Source organism: Rattus norvegicus, chromosome 20 (genome assembly GCF_021556685.1).
Source record: "Rattus norvegicus strain SHRSP/BbbUtx chromosome 20, alternate assembly SHRSP_T2T, whole genome shotgun sequence".
Classification (NCBI taxonomy): domain Eukaryota; kingdom Metazoa; phylum Chordata; class Mammalia; order Rodentia; family Muridae; genus Rattus; species Rattus norvegicus.
The window spans coordinates 22,991,327-22,997,326 of NC_141553.1; positions in this window are offsets into that span (position 1 = coordinate 22,991,327).

The following is a 6,000-nucleotide window of genomic DNA, read 5'->3' on the forward strand; positions in this document are numbered from 1 at the left end:
ATTTGTTAAGCAGCCCATTGTTTCCCACTATGGCTGATTCTGACAAAATTTCCTCAAAGGGCTGTAAATTCTGTTGATATTGACTTGACATTTAGTACATATTGATATTTTGCTCAAAAATTTCAAATTGCCTTAGGGTCAACTTCTTTTTAGTTTTGTCTCATTTTTGCCCTCTTTTGTTTTGAGACAGGGCCCAGCTCTATAGCCCAGGCTAATTCTGAACTTTTGATCTGGCTATCCCAACCTCTCCAGTGTTGAAATTACTACTATGAGTCACTATTTTGACTTTAGACTCTGCTTTATGGTTTTATAAACATATTATTGGATAGTGTCAAGTTTAGGATAATTTTATTTTTGGTAAAGCTTTAATCTTTTTTTCTTACCATGAATTGTATTTCTCTAAAGTGATGCTTTTAGACCTTAAAGTCCATTTTATTGTTATCCCAACCACCTGTTTTGATATCTATTATCAAAAGTGATAGCTGTTATCAATTTTTGTATTCTTAACTGTCAATTTTCTTTTCACTGAAGAATTCCCCCACCCTCCTGAGGAGCCTTCCATGTTGGAAGATGTGTTTCAGAATTTTCCTGTTGATTCTCCTAGCTTTGCTCTCTATGGCTGCTCTTTTGAGAGAATGTGTTTTTCTCTTGGCTTTTAGGGTTTGCTCTTTGGACTTGCTTTAAAGGTATTTTACTCTAACAAACTTTTGCTATCATCTATTCTTTATAGGTGACTAGCACTTCTTCAGGATGTGGCTTGGTATTTTTTGCTGATCTTAGATACTCTTAGTCATTTTCTCTTCCCAAGTTGTTCTTCTTCCTTCTTTCTCCTGTCTTTTTGTGCTTGCTTGTGTGTCTCCTAGTTCTATTAGATTTCATACATTACCAACATATGGCCAGTATAATACATTGTGAAATATATTAGCTAACATTTTGGGCAGCAAGTAGCATTTTTCTTTCTCTTCCTTCCTCCTTCACTTAAGAACTCTCACTATCCTCCCAAGTTTAATGACTGATAAACCTATGTATATGTATGTGCACATACATGTATACTCAGATACCTACCTATATTGTCTGCATATGAAACAAATGCATTTCATTGCTAATTTAGTAGTGTCTAGCAAAACACTAGGCTACTTATAGGTTGGTATGTAGTGATCAAAAGATCCTACATACTTTTCTTTTTTGCTCTAGTATGTTTTGGTTGGCACTTCCCCTTGATGTATGACTAAATAAAGAATATATTGACAGTTCTATGGGACCTATAGTGACATTCCTTTTCTCTCAAAAGCATGTTAACAAGAGTAGACCTGATAAGGGCTGCTTCGGGAGATGACGTGATTTAGACTCTGTTAGTGCTTTCCATACCTCTGAGAATGCAACCTGGGAACCCAAGGAATGTTCTAGTCCCCTTCTTTGCTGTAGAGTGCAGTTACCATCCACTTTGTAGATTTTGCTCTATGCACCCAGAGGACTCTGAAGCTCTGCTCCTTTCCAGTTACAAACCTGCTGAAGTTTTGCCTCTTTCCTTCCACAGCTTAGGTTCTCAGTATTGTCGGAGTCTGGGAATTGCCCCATGAACCTCTCAGATACCGATTTCAGTGAAATAGGGATGGTTCATTGAATGCCACATCCCAAGACTGATTAGCCAGGGCCACAGATCAGACTCGAGTGCAGGCTGCGATGCTGAGTCAAGATTCTTCAGAGCTTTTTAAACCTAAAATCTACAAAGATCTGCACCAAGTTATTCCATTTAGGGATAGGAGACTTTCTTAGGAACATGTCCTTGTTGTACATATATCATGGTTCCGTTGGTTGCGGTATTCAACTATGGTGGCTAACTTGCCTTGCACAACATTCATGTTTTAAGTTGCCAACCTAGATGCCAGTTACCCACATATAAGTCTCTTTCTGCCAAGTAGATTGCCAATTACTAGGGAGGTCTTGGGAACTTAAACTTTTTACTCAATGGACTCTTATTTTAAATAGCTTCTTTTATTGGTGCAGGTGTCTCTTTTGGGTTGGGGTCCCACCAAGGTGCAGCTTATAAAAGCAAAAACAATAAAAGCTTATACATAGGTGCAGGAAATGCCTGGTTGTTGGTTTGGGTCTAAACTTATTGTGGCTAACTATACAAAACATTTCTAATTGACTTCTGTTGTGATTGGTTTTTAAGAATACCAAAGCACAGAACATAACAGAATCTGCAAATGACTAGACTGTGAGAACATTTCCTAGTAACAGCACATGAGAACGTTTCTTTATACCATTAGTAACAGCACAAAATGGCAGGATAGATAGGTAACAGTTACTTAGGCCTTAACATTTTACCTAGGCCTTAAGAAATTTGTGCCTGGAGGGAAAAGCATTGCTTGCGGGTCTCACTTTTTGTGCCTTAATTTTGTATGAGACCTGGGATACTCAAGACCTACACAAGTCACTATTTTGTCTGCTCACCCATGAAAGGCATTTTTCTGATGTTCTCAGACCCATATTCCTTTTCTTCTCTTCTTATAAAAGTAATGTTTATTTGCCTGAAGTAATTGTCATCTCAGAGGCTTAGTGCTGAATAAGCTTACCCTATTTAGTTCTTTCTGAACTCTGGCTGGCTGTGCTGGCTCATATTACTCTCTCTCCAAGCTGACTGATTCAATCAGACTTCTCTGGGATTCTCACTGAATTGTTCTGCCTGGACTAAAATTAATTCTGGAAATTTGTCTTAATCTTCTTGTTCTCCGACTCATTCTGTTTTTACCTGTGTTGAACTTGTTCTCTCTGCAACCTGCCTGTAAAATTGTCCGTGTAAAAACTGTCTCAGAACTCCAAGTTGAACTGCTACCAACTGAACTGCCATGGAATCAACTCTACTGTTGAACTGACTCCCAGCTGACTGACTAGAACTGCATGCCTATCTCCTGAGTGCTGGGATTATAGGCATATTCCACCATACCTGGACCTAAGCTTTTCTTTACCTGAAACCTGCTTTGTACCAGGCTGGCCTTTGACTCAGAGATCTTCTTGTCTATGTGTCCTGAGATTAAGGACATGTCTGTATTCCAGTCAGATCATTCAGACCTAGGTCTTTGGATGTGGTCCCTTGCAGGAACAGCCATGTTGCTGGATTAAAATTCCTCTATAGCTTCAATTAAAAAAATGACTACTCTAAGGGGAAAAGTTGGAAACTGAATATTAGACTTATATTAATGAATTTTCTTTTCCTCTGGATTTCGACATAACAAGTTTTAATTTTCTTAACAGCAATCCAATTCCTTTAAACAATTTACTTTCATGTTTTGCTTGAATTTTCATGTTGTTCTTAAAGAGAATGTTGTTCTACTTGTTCAAGTGTAATCAGAAGTAGAAATTAGTTTTTCCTTTCCATCCTGTGGTTAACCCATTCATTAATTTAGCTAGACCTTTGAAGGGGTGTGTAATTTACATGCAATAAAATGTGTAATCTCAAGTGTGCAGTTCCCTAGACTGACATACCAACTTCTAACTGCATTATTGACCACATTTTATTTTATTTTTTAAAATATCTCAGTTTACCTCCAGCAAATTCAAGTTTTGAAACATTTACAAGATACATTTTATTGTGTTAATATTACATATATGTGTATGTCTGTTTGTGTGTGTTCATGTAAGCGCAGGTGCTGCAGAGTCCAGAAGTGGGGTGGTCAGGGCCCCTAGAACTGGAGCTGTGAGCCTTCTGATTCTGGGGAGTGAAGTCAGGTCCTCTGCAAGAGCAGTGATCCCTCTCAACTGCTGAACCATCTCTAACCTCTCAGATTCATTTCTAAATGGAAGCCTATCAACGGATTCATCAGTTGCTAGAAACATAAAATATTGTTTTCTCTGAATGCAGTGAACTTGGTCCTTACATTAGAGAATTTAAACTTGACTGTGTATTCTGATTTAAAAACACTTATGTGAGGACTTTTATTTTTCATGTTACCTGGATGACTATCTGAACAAGGTACTGACTTCCTATTTGGGCAGGAAGGACTGAAAAACAGAAAAGGTGAAAGATTAAGAAGTTAAACCGACCTGGGACTTTGTTGTGTATCTACACAATGAAGGGACTAGACATTTAATACAGGTGACCTTTGTTTTTCCATGTTAGGTTTTGAATAATACAGAGTCTATAGCATTGTTTGGTGAACCAAACAATGGCTTATGACTGTTACTGGTAAAAGTTCACTAATGGAATCTGTTACTCAACAGTTTTATTATCAGTTGACTTCTGTGGCCCCATTTCTTCTCCACCTTCTCTGTTTCTGTCTCTTCTCCATGTGACCATGTTCTCTATTTCCTTTTGCGCCCTCTCCATTTCACCTATGCACAGGTATGTGGAAGACACTCACATCCAATTGCTTACAAGTAGTAGCCCCATGCTCCCCTCTCTCATTTCTGGGAGTTGTTGAGATACCCTTTGTGATTTACAAACACAAGTGGACACTAGAGGAGTACGCAGAGGGCAGTAAAGAGTCCTTTGATTAGAGAGCTTGTCTCCAGTTAGCAAGAGTGGCATCCTTTTGACAGAATGTTAGTTAATCCTCTGTTTCTCCACTATTCTGAGTATCTGAAATTTTAAATTAGGGTATCCAGTCCTTATGCCATTTCTCTTCTCCTTTCTAGCTGAGGCTCCAGTCAAACTTTCTGAACTCAGTTCACTGAGGGTTTGGGGGTTATTGTAAAAGCATGTGTTTTTAATTTGGTGAAATTACATCTCTTTGGTTAAATCTACTGTGAAATTAAAACCTTGACACAAACCTGACATTCAATAGACGCCATTTGAAAGTGGCCTGATTTAATGTGAACTCAGATGGTCGCAGAAAGCTCTAGGTCCATTTCAAAAAAAATCGGGCTTAGCTGCTTGATGACAGAGGCAAAATTGTCAAAAAGAACATCTTCCCACACAAGGGAAGGGAAGACTAAAGGAGATGTCCTGAGTAGTATGGGGGACACTATTTCTTAGTGCCTATATTTTATGGCTTGTTATTGAACTATCTATACAAGGATTCTGTTGTCACTGGGTTCTTTCTACATAATGGTATTAGATAATAGATTATCTATTAATGGTATTAATTAGGTAATATTAATAGAGGTGGAGTCAAAGTCCTTTTTAATATTTTCCCCTTGATGCAGGCTCATCCCTCTGCTTTGTGTGAAATGCTCGTCAGTTGCATTCAGCCCGAGATTTGCTTTCTCTAAACACAGAAGGTTAGTATGCTTAGGAGAAACTTAGTTAAAATTACTTGATTAAGAGAGCATTTTCCAGGTAATTTGCTTAAATAAACAAAAGGTTGTTTTTCTGTCTCCATATAACTAAATAAGGCTAAATCTCAAACTGTTAAATCTCACAATGTTAAGGACATGTGTGTTTTAACACATAGATCTTTCAATTTCTTAATTGACTGTTGACATTTACCCACCCAAATTTAGTTCTTTGATATCAATCTTATATCAACATTTTATCCATAAAATTTTTTTTTATTTTTCACCCTTCCTAAGTAGATAGGAGCTTTGGAAAAAAAGTTACAAGAAAAACATGTTTCTAGGTCACCAATTTTTCAAAGTTTATTTTAGAATACTTCTAGCCTTAAAGAAAAATTCCAAGTAAAAAGTGCAGAACTCTCATGTATCTGACTTCCAGCATGCTACACAGTGCTTCATACATAACACTGGAACAGTATTATTGAGTGGAGTTCAACTTCATCCAGATTTCATAGCTTTTCCTTTTAATATCACTTTGGTTTCTTGTGGATTCTACACCAGATATTGCATTATACTTAGCTGTTATTTTCTATGGGGTCCTCTGGGCTAAGAGAATTTTAGACCATCAAGTTCTAGAGTTGACCTACTGCCCCATATTCTCATCCTCCTTCTAACTCATCCCTTCCCACTGCCATCTCTCCTGTCCTTTTGGACTGTATGTCTGTTAAAATGTGACTTTGTTAATGCTTTCTTTTGATTGAGCTTCCATTTAGAATCTGGAGC